This window comes from Danio rerio, chromosome 8 (genome assembly GCF_052040795.2).
Source record: "Danio rerio strain M-AB ecotype USA chromosome 8, GRCz13ab, whole genome shotgun sequence".
Lineage (NCBI taxonomy): Eukaryota > Metazoa > Chordata > Actinopteri > Cypriniformes > Danionidae > Danio > Danio rerio.
In genome coordinates, this window is record NC_141028.1 from 40101551 (window position 1) to 40120058 (window position 18508).

General features: G+C 34.8%; 1 protein-coding gene and 1 long non-coding RNA gene across 4 annotated transcripts in view; one reads left to right on the forward strand and one right to left on the reverse strand.

Moving 5' to 3' along the window:
* The window catches only part of si:dkeyp-14d3.1, a 592968-nt gene that overhangs the window by 424132 nt on the left and 150328 nt on the right, over positions 1 to 18508 (forward strand). The gene's annotated exons all lie outside the window — the stretch shown is intronic.
* The window catches only part of LOC141375881 (uncharacterized), a 215957-nt gene that overhangs the window by 33721 nt on the left and 163728 nt on the right, over positions 1 to 18508 (reverse strand). The window lies entirely within an intron of this gene.

Genomic DNA, 18508 nt, shown 5'->3' on the forward strand with positions numbered 1-18508 from the left:
GAACATTGTAACATTGTGAAATTCTGTTTTGGAGAGGAAAAGATCATATATACATATTTAAATACTTTTTTCTTAAATAAAAACCATGTACAAATTTATAAATACTTTTTATGCATTGCTGAGTAATAGATGGGATACAGTTATGGATATATATCAATATAGCATCATTTTTATGACACTGTACAACATTAATTTATATTTTTCACTTTACTGTGATGGTTTAGTTTAGGATTAGGGTATAGATAGACATTAATAAATAAAATTGTAAAGGGTAATTTAATAAATAATTTGAATAATACTTGGGATAATTACTGTTTTATATTACTGTCATTGTTTGGTTTAGAGTTGGGTTAGATGTAGACAAATACACTTTTATTGGGTAATTTAATAAATAATAAGACTAATACTTGTTATAATTACTGTTTCTACTGTGCTGTGATGGTTGGGTTTAGGGTTGGGGTAGGTGTAGATGTTAATAAAGTACAATTAAATAACAATTCAATAAATAATACAACAATTCACATTAACTTCTAGCCACAGCTGTATTCCTTCTTGCTACAACCTACACTAAAGACTGATTTGACATTTTGATTTGGTTGTTCTCCACCTGCACTGTGAAGTGCCGTCCAATGAGTTCTGAAGCATTTGGTTGTATATGAGCAGTAAATATTGTCTGAAACACTTCAGAATTCATCCTAAATACAAGAGAACCAGGTCCATTGACAGCCATACATGCCCACGCCATGTCACTAGCAGCCACCATGCTTCACTGCATTAGGATCAGTTCCTTTCCTTCTCCATACTCTTCTCTTCCCATCACTCTGCTACAAGTTGATCTTGATCTCATCAGTCCATAGGATGTTGTTTCAGCACTGTGAAGGTTTTTTTTAAAGTCTAATCTAGCCTTCCTGTTTTTGAAGCTCACCAATGTTTTACATCTTGTGGTGAACCCTCTGAATTTACTCTGGTGTTGTCTTCCCTTTATTGTTGACTCTGACACACACACACACACCTATAGTACCTCCTGGAGAGTGTTCTTGATCTGGCCAACAGTTGTGAAGGGTATTTTTTTCACCAAGGAAATAATTATTTGGTCACCCACCAGTTGTTTCTGTGGTCTTACAGGTCCTTTGGTGTTGCTGAGCTCACTGGTGTGTTCTTTCTCTTCAAGAATGTTCCAAACAGTTGTTTTGGCCCTGCCTAATGTTTTTGTTATCTCTCTGATAGGTTAGTTTTTTTTTTTTCAGCCTACTAATGGCTTGCTTGACTGATAGTGACAGCTCTCTGGATCTCAGTTGAATTTTGTTGGTTGGTTTTAGTTGGATTTTGGTTGATTGGTTTTTGTTGGATTTTGATTGGTTGGCTTTAATTTATTTTTTTATGGTTGGTTTAGGATAAATTTTGGTTGGTTGGTTGGTTTTAGTTGGATTTTGATTAGTCAGTTGGTTTTAGCTGGGTTTTGGTTTGTTGGTTTTAGTTGGATTTGGATTTTTTTTTGGCTTAGTCCCTTTATTAATCAGGTCAGTTTCCACAGCAGAATGAATTGCCAACTTATCCAGGATATGTTTTATGTAGTGGATGCCCTTCAAGCCACACCCAAACACTGGAAAATACATTTTTGCAATTACACACATACACTACAGACAACTTAGCTCATTCATACCACATGTCATTGGACTGTGGGGGAAACCAGAGCACCCAGAGTAAACCCACACAAACTGGGGGAGACCATACAAACTCCACACAGAAATGCCAACTGACCCAGCTGGGGCTCGAACCAGCGACCTTCTTGCTGCAAGGCGATCACGCTACCCTCTGCACCAACATGACACTTTGATTAGTTGCTTGGTTTAAGTTGAATTTTGGTTGGTTGGTTGGTTGGTCGTACACAAATGTAAAATGCAACCCTGTCAACTTGTGGGACGCTTTACATTTTCACTGACCTCTGACGGATCTTCAAAGTGTTCTGATGTTCTAAGGATGTGAAGTTTTAGAAGGTGTAGCTGTCTGAGATGGTGAATGTGATCCTGTGCATCTATAAATACTAAATGCAGGAAGGGTTTAGAAGTATATTCAGGTGAGTTTGAGACTTGATGAGATCATTTTCATCAAAAACAACCCAGATGTGCTGGAAATAGACAACTCTGCCTACATAGATGAAAAAAAGCAAAAGCACACTTACACTTGCATTTTACTACATTCCACTGGTAAAAAAATAATAAAATAAAATAAAATAAAATAAAATAAAATAAAAACTTTGCTAGTTAATGATCTGCAGTTGAAAAAAATGATATAGTTTATAGTGTATTTTGTGGATGTCATCTTATAAGGGCCACAAATGTACATGGAATAACATATTTTAGGTTGCAGATTCACACATTTCCAGAACGCCTAGAGAAAAAAAAGATTATCAAAAGCAAGAAATACTGTAGTTACAAAGGAAAGATACCATATACATTCCTAATGTACTGTATTGTTTTGTTTTGTTTTTTAGCATATTATATATTTTTTAAGAATCATTCAAATTAATCAATATTAGACTTGTAATACGACTGAAAACCATGTTAATATAACACTATATAACACTTTCCACCTCAGAAAAAAAACAGAAAAAGTAATAGGCTTTATATCTTACATTTTGACTTTATATATCACAATTTCATCTGTTTTTCTGCAACTGCAAAGTTCCATCTAACATTATGACAGTGTATCTCACAACTCATATTTCATTACATCCCATGTAATGTTATATAAAACCATTCAACTCCATATCACAAAACTGCAGTGTTATATCTTCCCCTGTGTGTAGTTTAATGTATTATTTTAAACTTTCACGTGTTTACCCTTTTTATTCTTTACTCTGTGCTTGAAGGCAGCTTCCATGAGTTTTACCTGGAATTTTCTATGAGGATTTTATTTATTTATTTCATTGCTGGAGAAAGAGATGCACTTTATCCATGCAACCTTTGATATCTGTGAAATGCTTCACCACCTAAACACGACGGAACTAGTTAACAAACAGGTTTAAGTAACTTTATATCATGATTACATCTTTGTTTCTCATATTTGCAGCTTTGTATCTGCCGTTGTGATACAATTTCTCACAAGTGTAACTTAATATCAGACAGTGCAACTTTTTATCTAAAAACTGCAACTATAAATCTTACCGTACCACTATATTTATCACTTTAAACTTTATCTAATAATTGCCCTTTCTTGGGTCTTGTTGAAGAAAGTGATGTAAGTTTTTTTTTTTTTTTTTTTTTCATAGCCCTGATATCTATACAGTGTTTGTGCCTACACAAAAATTTTAAATATCTAAACAAAACATCACTCAAAAAATATAAAATTTATTTTTTTTATTAAATCATTTTGAATTAGAAAATTGCAATTACAATATTTGCATCCCATAAGTGCAACTTTATTTCTGAAATTAATATAATATTTATAAAAAATATTTATCACACTTATAAATTAATAACAGCAAATAAATTGATAAATCAAAATGACATAAGTGTGATTATATTTATTTGTATTTATTATACTTCATATGTTTTACACTTAAACAGTTTTGATAAGTTTTAGTTTGGTTTGGAGTTTGGTTGGTTAGTTGGTTTTAGTCGGATTGTGGTTGGCTGGTTTTAGTTGGATTTTGGTTGGGTGGTTTTAGTTTGAATACTTGGTTTTGATTGGTTGGTTGGTTGGTTGGTTGGGTTTAATTGAATTTTGGTTGGTTGATCGATTGGTTGGTTGGTTTTATTTAAATTTTGGTTGGTTGGTTGGTTGGTTGGTTGGTTGAATCTAAATTGTGGTTGGTTGGTTGGTTAAAGTTGAATTTTGGTTGCTTGGTTGGTTTAGTTGGATTTTGGTTTGTTGCTTGATTGGTTTTAGTTGTTTTTTAATTGGTTGCTTGGTTGGTTTAATCTTAATGTTGGTTGGTTAGTTTTAGTTTTAGGTTTTGGTTGTTAATTAGTTAGTTAGTTAGTTAGTTAGTTAGTTAGTTAGTTAGTTAGTTAGTTAGTTAGTTAATAGGATTTAGTTGGATTTTTTGTTGGTTGGTTGGTTTTAGTTGTATTTTGGTTGGTTGGTTTTAGTTGTATTTTGGTTGGTTGGTTGGTTGGTTGGTTGGTTGAATCTAAATTTTGGTCGGTTGGTTGGTTGGTTGGTTTTAGTCGGATTTTGATTGGTTGGTTGGTTGGTTTTAATAATAATAATAATAATAATAATTTTTAGTTATATAGCGCCTTTCCAGAGCTCAAGGACACTTTACATGGAATGCGACAAAAAGATAAACAAACATACATGAAATCAACTATAACAAACTGGAATTACACAAACTAGACCTAGGAGATAAATGAGCAGAGTGGAGGTGGATCAGATAAAGTAGTCAGTGTGGCAGATCAGAAGCGAAGCATTAAGAAAATAAGTGAGTCTTAAGTAAGGATTTGAATTCAGAGATATTATTAGCAGAGCGGAGTGAGTTTGGTAGACAGTTCCAGAGTTTGGGTGCAATAACACTAAATGATCTGCCCCTCATTGAAGAGAGGCAGTACCGAGGGACGATAGGAGGGAGCTAGGCTATTTAGGGATCTAAATACAAGGAGGAGAATTTTGAATTTAATGCGATAAGCAACTGGGAGCCAATGGAGGTCGTACAAGATTGGGATTATGTGAGAAGAACGTTTGGTATAAGTGAGTATTCTAGCTGCAGAGTTTTGAATATACTGTTATCTGGAGATAAGGATGGCAGGCAGACCAATGAAAAAAGCATTACAGTAGTCAATGCGTGAGGAGACAAATGCATGGATGACAGTCTCAGCATTTAGTCGGTTTTAGTTGGACTTTGATTCGTTCGTTGGTTGGTTAGTTGGTTTAAGCAAAATTTTGGTTGGCTGGTTTTAGTTAGATTTTGATTGGTTGGTTAGTTGGTTTTAGTTGAATATTGAACGATTTTAGTCGGTTGGCTGGTTTTAGTTGGTTGTTGATTGGTTGGTTTAGTGATTATTTTGTTTATGTTTGTTTGTTTTTTACTCAATGTTTATGAAATGTTCAGTTGATCTACTTGCAAATGTTTCATTTAAACAATTTAAATATTGATTTATATGAATAATCATATTTTTGTAACATGCTAATCTAACATTAACATTAACATTACAAATTATGCCTAGCATTACCTGAGATTTCTAGTCATTAAAATCTATTGATATCCCAATCCCTATTTTCCATATAATTGAAAAGATTTTACTGAAATTTTTACAGAAAAATTTCCAGGAATGGTCTGTATGTGTGACATGGGCTAATGACTCTCTTTCTCTCTCACGCGCACATACACATAAACACACACACACATACATTCCCTGCTTGCCCTGTTGGCTCCCTGGGTCTGACCTTGACTGTTTGGCTCTTGGTAACTGGAAGAAAAGTCTTCTCGTTTAAATTCACCAGGGTTGCCAGGCCCTCCCTCCTGACCCATTGATCTGGGTGGATTGCAGGTGTGGTATTCATGAGAGCGGCTGGGGATTTGTCCTATAAAGTTAAAATATAGTCCTGCTACCGACTGCCATGTTTTATTCAGAAGCTCGTCTCCCTCAACAGCACCGACCGGGTACCAAAACTATTCAAAGTCTTATATTCATCTTATTGTTTCTATTTCCATCTCTCACTTTCTCTCTTTTTTACAGTTATACAAAGCAATGGCACAAAACGCAGCACACTTTAAAGGAGTTGTTTATGCAGAAATGTAATTCGGTCATTTTTTATCCACCTTCATGTTGTAAAACTGAAGGTATTTTATGTAGAATATTTTATTTTTATTTAGTTAGTTTTTATTTGATAATATTCAAACACAGAAGATTACCAAAACTATATATATATATATATATATATATATATATATATACATATACACTTTTTTATTTTTTGTTTTTTTATCATTAATTGTAATGTATATGAACTTGAACTTGCAACAAGCACACTCGTCACAATGTCTTATTTTGTTCTACAGAACAAAGAAAATCATCCAGTATGAACCATTCCTCTATATTTAGTACAGATGACCTTGACTTCTGTGATCTACAGTATTAAAAAATAAATAAAGCCATTCAATCTTTGAAACAGAAAACACTGCGGTTTTGTAACAGGTTTTAAATGGCTTGTGGGTTGAAGATAAAATGCACTGTTGATATTTCACCAATTAAATCACTCAGATCAGATGGCCTTGATGCTCATCTGAGGACAGCGTCAATATAAAGAGGGAGCTCAAATCAACTGCAGTTTCCAAATAAATGCCAATCTAACTCAGGGCTCAGCTTTGTGTGCATCCATAAAGCTCAAACTATGTGCAGTTTATCTCAAAGCAATCAAATCCAATTAACGGGTCTGCTTTGCAATAGTAATGTTGGCAGTAAGGACTAAAAGAATGTTTGTGTATGCAGGTAATATACATTTTTTACAAGTTTTGCTTGTAGGCTTCAACACACCATGCAATCTGTCAAATAAACATGTATACAAGCCTCTGATGGCTGTGCACATAAACACAAAACTAAAGTATTCTCACACTAAATACTCATACTGGTCATTACAAGCTAGATACAGGCTGGTCCGCTGCCAGTGTTTCTTTCCAAAGATGCAAATTAAACTTTTTTTTTCTATCATATAAAACATTTGAAAATAAAGAGAACAAAATACCAATTTCCTGATAAAATGCTGGCAGATATCATCAATAGTATCTGGATGTAGCCTTAATGATGCAAGCTGAGATTGCATGTCTGAGAGATGCAAAGTCAGACACAACACACTCAATGGAGCTGGTGACGTGTGAGTGGCAGAGTTAGGTGTGGGCATTAAAAACCATTTCATGCAGCTTAGATTGTAAATGCACCAGGGGCCTCATGTACGAAGACTTGCGTGGAAATCATACTAAAACATTGCGTACGCATAAAAAAAATGTATGAAACACTGCATACGCCGAATCCCACGCATATTCTTTGTACATCCGAATGAACGTGAAACTGAGCGCAACATGCACAAGCGCAAAACCCCTTCTAGCCTCCTCCCCCGTATTAATATGCTAATGACTCTACTTTGGCAAAACCCAACAAAAAAGCAATGGCAAAAGCAAGCAAAAAGAGAAACTTTGAACCGAATGTGATTTGGAGGTGTTCCTTTCGGAGGTAGACCGGAGAAAAACTGTGTTATTTGTAAGTTTATCCCCAGGAATTAATTACAAAACAAAGAAATAGAGTGGAGAGAGTTTAGCTGATGCGGTTAACACAATTAAATCTGAACATCGCACTGAGTGGATTAAAAAAGAAACAGTGAGATGTATAAGTGCAAAATGTTGACATGACCTTAAAAGTATGGGTGGCGCAGCTCGTAAAACGTATGTCAACATGATTTGACAAGTTCAAGCATGAACTCGGTTCGAATCCAGCGTCTGAATAACTTATTCTTTTTTTTTCCCCCGCTACATATCAGATTTTGCCTACTATTTATCACGAGGAAGACAAGTAGGAATCATTAATAAGTTTGTGCATCATATTTTATTTGCACATTTATTGAATGGAAATGTTTCTGATTCACGCATGCAAATTCATCTTCAGATAGTGTCTTTATAGCAATGTGTGTGCAGTAAAAGCTCCGATTACATTGGGAAAACCGGCGATCGCTGCAAATTGTGCATTAATGTTTGGCTGGTCAACTGTATGAAAACCTTATATACCTGCTAGATGAACCCGTCTCATACAGCTGCCATTGCACGGCCCAAAGACACTTTGTAGTGTGCAATTTAACACATCTGCATCTCGGAGTCACCAATGGAAATAGAACAAACACGCACAAAAAAATATGCGTACGCCAGCCATGAAGTTGGCGTGGAACTGCGCACATTCTCACGTTCATTTCATCGTTAGTAAATCCAAAAGTGAGCGATTCTGAGCGTGAAACCTGGCGTACGCAAAGTTTTTGTGTGTACGCAGTGTTGATACATGAGGCCCCAGGTCTGTATCCAGACCCCTCTCGATATTATTAACGCTTTAATTTAAGTAACAATTCACATAGTTTACTGCTGCTTTATTACTTACCTATTATTAAGATATTATGTTTATTAGCACTTATAAAGAAGGATCCTATTTTACATCACAAATCTCAATAAAACTGTACTAAAATTAAATTATTAAAAATAAACGTTGAAAAAAATGTATTTATTGCCCGTCTTAGTACTATCACGTTAAAATAACAAACAGTATACATTTTGTTATACTCAGGATACACTGCTTTATTTATTTATTTATTTATTTATTTATTTATGTTTGTACTTTCATTTTAGTTGTGTTGTGTTTTTATAGTTTTAATTTCTAAAATGAATCCTCATTGCACTTAATAAGTTTACAATGATAAAAAAAGCTTGTTAACAAGTTTTTAATGATTTATGAAAGAATTATAATGCTTTTGTTGACCCAGAGACTGATGCTTGTCACTGATAAGAAGATGATGGATATTTACTGTATGATGACCGAAATGACCTTGAACACCCAGCATGCAGATTGACATTGTAGCCTAACAGCATGGGTACAATGCATTTTTGCATTATGTAGGATTTTCCAACACAACCTAAAGTCAACCAAATTTCAACTCCATTTGACATCATTATTGGACATCAGAATATCGTCCTTAGACAATGGCTAGACATTGAATTTTGGTCACCTGACATCATAACCTAAATCTAACCTAATATTTATGTCCTAAGATGTCGTGTGCCTGCAGGGCAATCACTAAATGCACTACAGAATGTTATATTTACACACACACATGCACAAATTACATGCAAATGTATCAGCTTTTTACAGCGTAATACTCACTACTCTTGAGTACTTTTGAAAGGGCTACATTTTACTCATACTTTGAGTAATATTTACAACAGGTACTTTTACTCTACTTGCACTACATTTGTAGGCAAGTAATAGTACTTTTACTTGAGTATGATTTTTTAGTACCGTTTTCACCACTGTACACAACACACAAAAAAGTTAAATGAATGAGGAGGGAACAACACAATATTTCAATCAAATAATGTAAGCAGGCCAAAGTCAAATTTATGCATATAAAATATATTTTCCCAACAACTAAAAGTGTGGCTAGTAAAAATGGCAAGTGACTAGAAACATTGAAAAACTACTAGCCGCAGTGGCTGGTGATCAAAAAGTTAATGTCAAGCCCTGAACCCGACTACTTACTTATTAACTATCAATACAGAGCTATTTAGTAGTTCAATAAAGATAAAGTCATAGTTACCTATTAGTTAATGGCTAGTTATTATTGTGAATTGTACATTAAAATAAAGTGTAACTAAAATACACCCAACTAAAAAACCACGGTAAAACTTTTTTATTATATAATAACTTACTTGCACCTCAGAAGACAAACCACAATGGATGCACTTTAAGAGGCTTTAAAAGGTACAAGACAAGTTGTTGGGGATGCAGCTACTCAAGAAAGTTCTGGGAGTTAATAAAACTGAACCATTTTGATGACAGACTTTGACTAAGGGATTTTTGGATGACCAAAGCAGAACTTTTAGAATATAGTCGGTCCACAGGTTTGTCCATTAATGGCATCCCATCACTCATTTTTGTTAACCCGTAACCTATTATTACTAAAACACAAGCCTTTTTTTTATTCTCAAAGTGTAAAAAACGCGATGTTATACACATTCTATGCATTTTTTTTTTCTTATTGGATAAAATTTTATTCTACTCACTTGTTTGCATACGTTTTTATGTGCATTTTCAAAATGGATGCACATCTTTGGCATTTTGTTTAAGCTTTTTTATGTGATATTTCAATATGCGCATATAAAAAGGGGGAAGGAAACCGCTTATGTGCACTTCTGATGTGGTATTTACACATTATTGATTGTGGATCAGAGGTGAAATAAATGCATTAACACCACAAATTTAACAGAAACGTTGACAAAAAAGAGCATATTTACACATGTACTGTATATGATAATGATACTGTCATGTTAATTATGTGTGTCCACATCAGCAAATGTTAAAGATCTGTTTATTCCAAAATGGTGCCCTGCTGTTTCGGGATAAGGCAAAGTAATGTACTGTATGTCATCTGCTGTTGCTTTACCTATCGCTGAGAGAAAAACAGACTCTGATGGATGCAGGGCTGGCTCACTTTTTGAAAGTTTTTGAATTTCAGACACATGGACTCAAGGACTGAAAAGCTTATGAAACTAAACGTAGGTCCTTGAAAGTGCTTGAATTAAAGATGAGTTCAATTTTGTTAGAGTAGCATGGTGCTAGTGTTGTCAAAAAATGCTGGACCTGTAATAAACAGTCTGTTTCAACCCAAATTTTGGTTAAATATGTAGGAGCGTGCAATAGGTAGTGCCATCAGTACTTGTGTGTTTATTTGTTTCATCATTAATTTATTCTGGTATATTTTAATTTGTGATATTGGTTGTAAGCAAATAAATTAATAACAAATAAATAAACAAACAAACAAACAAAACAAAGAAAGAAAGAAATGCCCTGTCTAGACGCAAGCACGCAACATGAAAGGAAAGATTGCACACACAATGCTGCTTAAGAAATATATAGATTTTATTTTCACAATCATTTTCTCATACAACATTAGTTTTTTTAAGGTGTTGTGGTGTTGTCTTGACTTTAGAAGGTCGCTGGTCAGAGCCTCGACTGGGCAAATTGGCATTTCTGTGTGGAGTTTGCATGTTCTCCCTGCATTCGCGTGGGTTTCCTCCGGGTGCTCCGGTTTCCCCCACAGTCCAAAGACATGTGGTATAGGTGAATGGGTAGGCTAAATTGTGTATGAGTGTGAATGAGTGTGTATGGATGTTTCCCAGAGATGGGTTGCAGCTGGAAGGGTATCCGCTGTTTAAAATATGTGCTGGATAAGTTAGCGGTTCATTCCGCTGTGGCGACCCCAGGTTAATAAAGGAACTAAGCCGAAAAGTAAATGAATGAATGATTGATGATTTAATCAATAATGATTAATTAAAAAAATTTAAAAAAAAAAACAGTATGAATTAAATGTTAAAAGTGGGAACATGAAACCTCAAATTAAACTCTTTCTTGTACAGTACACTGTAGCTTTCTCTCTTTATTGATAAAAAAAAAACATTGTCATAAGTAGGTTATGTACATGTAGGTCATACAGTACATACTGTAGTACTTCAGTAATGTTGGAAAACAGTGAAGAAGGTCTTTGTTACTGTTCAGAACAACATGAGCAAACCCACATCTATCTGTATTGTGCTTGATATAGCATAATGAGAGCATTAAAAAGTCCTTGAAAGACATTGAATTGTGTGTTTATGAAAGACTGGGAAACCATGTGTATTGATGAACTGCTGAACTTTGTGAAGAATTTGATCAGAGTCGTGTGCCTTAAATTTTTTTTTTAATGCAATCATTTTTTTATTCATTTTTATTTTTTCTTTCATTTGCGCAGTTGTACTCAGCAGATGGTATTGCTAGTGGCTTTCCATATCTATTAGCTTCGAAGCATTTTGAAAATGGTGTTAAACAGGAAACATTGGCCTGTAGATGTTCTGAATAGTTTTTAACTGTCATTGTATGTGTGTTTTTTTGGATAAATTATGTTACCTGTTATTTGTTTTTTGTTGTTGTTGATTTGTTTGTTAAACCAATGTAAATTGTATACTGCTTAACCTTGGCCAGGATACTCTTGCAAAAGAGATTTTTAATCTCTTCCTGGTCACATAAAAGTAATAATAATAATAATAATAATAATAATAATAATAATAATAATAATAACTAATCAATCAGAAGTGAAAACAAGCTGTTGTCTGCCTTTTTTAAACACACAAGCCTTTCATATTTGAATGGATTCTGAATAACAGTCAGTTTTATTGTGTATCCACTAGAAAAATTGGTCTAAAGAGTAATTTCCAACAATATCTTATTGTTGCTGTGTTCTGAGCTCTGCTATTGATCTTTATTGAGAACCGTTTTTAGAACTATATCGTTATTATATTGTCAAATAATCATTGTCACCATCATAATAGGTTGATCTCTGTCAGAACTGGCATCATGCAGCATTGTGTCTTTACACTGAATTTGAGCAGGGATACAAAGAACAGTAATTCATCTAAGTAAAAAATACACTTTTTTTACACATGACCATATTTTTTTCCTCCTGATCTCTCAGATGTGTAAATAAAACACTACTCACAAATGAAGACATCTGAAATGGTGGTGTTTATGACTATAGTAGGATTACAGTTTGTGTGATGTATAATTGAGAAGATACATTGAAAAGAAAAAAGATAAAGAGTTTCAGCCCTCTTCTTTAATTAGATGCGCAACAAAGCCGTGAATGGTCTATTAAAGGCAAAATTGCTTAGAGAGTATAATTGCTTGTACTGTAATCTGCGGAGCAGCGAGTGCTAAGGAGGATATTTGTTGGAGATTGCATTAAACTCTTTGTGTAATTTTGTTTCGGAGTTGTGGAGGATGTGAAATTGAAGTCCAGTGTTGAGGGATGTCTACATTAAAGAACAAACTCAGCTTGACATACTGTTGTAATACTTGCGCACGGTTACACAAGCACATTCACTCACATGCACATGCACACATGCACACACACTGCAGGAGTCTATCAGAGTGATGGTTGATGGGTCTCCTGAGATCACAGTGCATATCTGAACCTCCATATAATAAGATGTGAAGTTGTTCTTGCATTTCTTTGCGCTTGTTTGTTTATGTATGTGTTTGTGTGTCAGGAATAGATTATTAGATCACATTCTTGATTTTTTTATTATTGATATTATTCAGTTTTAGTTTGACATTTGAAGCGTATATTTTAGTGCCTTGTTAGATTTTATCATTGTGGTTGTTGTGATCTAATTTATTTATTGCTTCATTTATTCATTTTCTTTTCAGCTTAGTCCTTTTATTAATTAGGGGTCACCACAGTGAAATGAACCGCCAACTTACCCAACTCATCCACACACGTATACACTACAGACAATTTAGCTTATTTAATTAATCTAAAGCACATGTCTTTGGACTGTGGGGGAAATGCCCAAATGTTAAAGTGTGCCCTATAAAAGTACAGTAAAAGTGTGTGTTAAAAGTCTAATGTTCAACAGGGGAAAAATAGCTTAAGTAAATGATGGCAGAATTAAAATTTTGGGGTGATCTATCACTCTAAGTGGTCTTGAAGATATTTTGATATATAGCAGGTCACTGTCGTCACAATCACCAGCAATCGACTCTATACAAATCACAGGAGAACTACAAATCTGCCACCAAAAGAACTACAAATCCTGTGATGCACCACACACTCACACCTGTTCCACATTTCCTATGATTGCAAACACACACACACAGCTGAAACTATTCATGGATTGATTCATGGATTATATGCAAACAACACACACACACACACACACACACACACACATACACATCCATCTTTGCTGAGTCTTGTTTATCTGTTAGTGTAACATCTCTAACTATTCTTTTAGTCTGTCCTTTGTTTTGATCCTCGCCTTGTCTTTTGGTTGTTATTGATACTTTGCTGCCTGTACCGACCACTCGCCTATTCTTTGATCACGACTTTGAATTGCACTGCATGTACCTGTTTGACCCTGTTGACCGTTGACTGCCTGACCATTCTTGTAGTAAACTGCATGTGGATCATGTCAGTGTCCCTCACAAAACAACTGTACTATCAAATGGTACTTCAAAATCATTTTTTTATTGAAACCAAGCTGTCAAAATAGCTAACGTAGTAAGACATGGATAAATTTGACAGACACAAATACCAGATAACTGTATTTGTGAAGCAATACAATTAGGATATGGCAGAGGACTGCAATTTGTTGTGAAAGTTATGGAAATCACAGTATTTTTATTTGCATTCTTGTAACCTTAATGGTCTACACCTTGAGAAATTGTTGAGTTCTGTCACGTCACAACAGCTTGAAGCTTTCGATACTGAACACAAGTGGCCACTGCAGATCCATTTTTCTTTCATGTCAGGTATACATGACAAATTGAAGAAAGCATCATTTTACTTTGGATGATTTGTCATGTCTTGCTGTGTTGTGTCCAGTTTAGCTAGACTGACTGATTATTAAATGACTTCTATTGTCTTTTGTCTTGTCACTTACATGCGATGTAGACAGAACAAACAATAGATCTAGATTGCATATTATGTTGTTTGTTTAGCTCACTTTATATTACTGTGTATTTGTTTTTTTAACAAGACACAGTTTGGCACTGGCTTTTCAGATAGACTTAAACTAGGGGATGCAGTGCTGACTGCTGAATATTTAATTGGACAGTAATATCGCACCGCACTGGTTTATAAAAAGGTGTTTGTATTATGTGTCTCTATTGATTTGTTCATCATACAGTAGCTAATGAGTATTTGGACATTTTTTAACAATGATCCATTTTTTAACAATTGATAACGAGATATATAACGAGAACATTCATTCAAAAATTCATTTTCCTTTGATTTAGTTCCTTGTTTATCAAGGGTCACCACAGCGGAATGAACCGCCAACTAATGTTTTACACAGTGCATGCCCATCCAGCTGCAACCCAGAATTGGGAAACATCCATTCACACACACATACACTATGGCCAATTTAGTTTATTCACTTAACCTATAGTGCATGTCTTTGGACTTGTGGAAACCAGAGCACCCAGAGGAAACCCATGCCAACACGGGGAGAACATGGAAGCTTCACACAGAAAGGCTGGGACTCAAGCGACCTTCTAGCAGTGGGGGGACAGTGCTAACCACTGAGCCACCATGCTGTCATAACAGTAACATTTACTTTCATGTCTTTAATATGCCACACCTACCAGCATTTGTTCATTCATTCATTCATTCATTCATTCATTCATTCATTCATTTATTCATTCATTCATTCATTCATTCATTCATTCATTCATTCATTTAAAAAAGGCAAAATAAATGATAATTAAGTCTATTACATCTACATCATAGATGTTTTATTTAAACAAAAGATGTGCAAATTATAAGCAGACGTCAGAGAACATAATATTTTAATAATATTTTCTTTTCGGCTTAGTCCCTTTATTAATCTGGGGTTGTTACAGAGGAATGAACCGCCAACTTATCCAGCATAAGTTTTACGCAGTGGCTGCCCTTCTAGCTGCAACCCATCACTGGAAAACACCCACACAATCCCATTCACACACATATACTTTAGCTTACCCAATTCACCTATACCACATGTCTTTGGAATTGTGGAGGTAACCGGAGCACCCAGAGGAAGCCCACGCAAACCAGGGGGGACCTTTAAACTCCACACAGAAATGCCAACTGACCCAGCTGGGGCTCGAACCAGCAACCTTCTTGCTGTAAGATGATCATGCTACCCACTGCGCCACTGTAATGCCCATTTTAAAAAAATTATAAATACAAATAAAAAATGAAATAAATAAATGAAATACAGTTTATAATCCCTTTAAAGTCATATCAATAAATAATATATCAATAAAAATATTACATTTTGCTTAAACCTTAACTGCCTGATCTACCAAATGGTTGATCATGTTTTAACTGTTTTAAATAATGACTGTTAAAGTCATTTAAAGAATGACTTAAAAAATTGGTTTACACCCAGCATTGTTGGTTTACAAAAAAATCAAACAAACATAATCCAGTTGCAATACTATACTTGATTTTGGTTTTATTGTAATAATATTAATAATAATAATAATAATAATAATAATAATAATAATAATAAATAATTAATGAATAAGAAAATGTGTTAAATGAGAATCTGAAATATTGTATGGTATACTTAATTAGTATATTAATTAGTATTAATTAGTAAGCAAGTTGGACATAAAGGCTGCGTCCGAAACTGCATACTTCCATACTATATAGTACGCTAAAATCCGTATGCGAGCCGAGTAGTATGTCCGAATTCATAGAATTCGAAAATCAGTATGCGAGAAGTACCCGGATGACTAACTACTTTCGGCGAGATTTTGGAGTGCGCATCCCATGCACCCTGCGCTATCCCATAATGCCCTGGGAGAGATTTCATGAATGGGAGTAAACCAACGCAACTGACACAGGTAGGTCTCGTGACCATGACAAAATGGCGGATGTAGTACGTCGAATTCCATTCATACTTTTCCCAGTCATACTGTAAAGAACGGCTGAGTAGTATGTTTAAATTCAATTGCAGTACCTACTGAGTACTAGGCGGTTTCAAACGCAGCCAAACTCTCCAGGACACTGGCCCTCCAGGACCAAGCTTGGACACCCCTGCCACACAACTGACATTTCAACCATTTGGTAAAGGTTGATAACTTTATATTTTAGAAATTATGGGATGTGTTGAAAAAATTAAGTGTGTTACTAGAGATATTCGGAGTTAGAAAATGCAATCCATTTTTTTTCTTTGTGGTACAACTAAAGGGTTAAAACATTGAAGCAGATATTTGTGGGTAAACACATATAATTGCTAGCATTTCCATTCCAGTATTTCTATATTAAAACTGTCTTAGTTGGGTTTTTATGTCACATTTAATTCATTACTTTGTTAAGATAATAGGAATTATCAGTGAATTACTAGTGAAAAGTAAATAATTAAATGTAATAAGGGTAATAAGTATCATTAAGGTAAATGTGCTTAATTAGAATAAAAACATTTGTTGGTACAAAAATTACACTTAATTAGACTTGATTAATCTTAGTGAATTTTTCTCTGTTTTGTAGTGAAATGTCACCTGGAGTTTTATATTTGCAATAGTATGTCTTCTAAATGTGACTAAGGAGAAGGGGCAGTGGAAGGAAAAAAATAATACGACGAGATTAATTGTGAGAAACCGAGACGTCCTTATTCTCATGAATAAGTTCATTTACCAGCCCTGCCTCCTTCTGGTTGTCTATCATGCTGTGCTATCAAAAGTTGTTTTTTTGGATTTTTTTCTTCTTCCATCTCATTCACTAAACCGGCAAGAGCCAATTATAGACAAAGGCGATGAGCGAGAGGAGAATGTCAGCAGTGCTCAGCTTGTTCACTGGTTCTCAGGATCTCCCTCCCGCGGGGAGTAATGCAGACCAGATGAAGGGACATGTCACCGGCTTTCTCAACCTGCTTGTTAGCACTGTAGCTCAGCTTGAAGGGCATTTATGGCTGCTTTCTTCCCCTTCTTTCCTATTTGGATGCACTTAATGACTCCCTGGCCTCTTTTCTTAGTGCTCTCAAATGAAGAAATCAGTGAATGTAGAGGTTCTCAGCAGGGCACTTCCGCCATACTCTTATATCATACTTCACACTACAAGAGGACGTGTTACATTTTGCTATGTATTTATTTAATTTGTGTGATGAAAACAAGGGACCGGTGCACATGAGGACGTGGGCAAGTGAGCAAATGCAGTGAAGTTTTGCATGTCTCAATTACCTGAGCTTTTTGGCACTGGCATTGTAGCCATAATAAACTAATCACCAAGTGTTACACATCACCTAGAGTTAGAGACAGAGCCCACAAAAAAAAGTCTTTATTAACCATTCTTTAATTAAACATTATTTAAATTGGCCAAAAAACGAACAGTATATTCTGAAGGTCAATAAAAATTGTTGACAAGGACATGGATCTGAGTCTTACCCGCAGAGGCTTACCATCATAAGCTTAATCACTCTCAGCATATTATAATCTTATGTGTTTTATACAGTAAAAAAGGCTTACTATATTGCTTTACCCTACTCCTAAACCCAACCCTCACAGGGAACCTGTGGCAAAATTTGAATGTTAAAAGATCTTGTTAAGTATGATATTTAAGCGATTTGGGTTATGAGGACACATAGTCCTTGTAAATCACCTCAATAGAGTACACCTATGTCATTATACAATTTTGTGTCCTTGTTAACTACATAAATAAACACAAATACACACAGACTTAGTGATTAGCACAAAAGACGTTAAGGAAGAAAGCCACCACCTAGATAAAGCTTATTCTGCCCCTTGTGGCCAGACAAGAAAACATGTTTAACCATTTTATTACATCATTTAAAAAAAATGTGTTTTAGCCAACAACTGAATCAAAAATAAAGCTACATTTTATTCTAAACAAATCATATTTCAAATTTGAAGTTATCAAATAAATTAGCTTTCAGTAAGACTTTCTTTGGACGCAGAAGCAAACCAGAAAATAACAACCAGATGACAACCACTTCTTTTGGTGACCATATAAGGACAGCCCCATTTCTGTGTATGGTTTGAGCGATATATAACTATATTTTATGAGCAGTTTGATTTGGTAATATTTGATGTGAATTTAGCCTCTAAAACTTTTTTTTAATAATTGCCGCAAACCGGATGTGCTACAGTTGGCACTGCATCACAAATCGAGAATCATTTGATGTTCCATAATAGTTAAACCTTGTTCCAACAATTGTCTTTAAAAAAATCTTGTTCTTGCTGTTATAATACAACTATAGTGATATAAACAGATT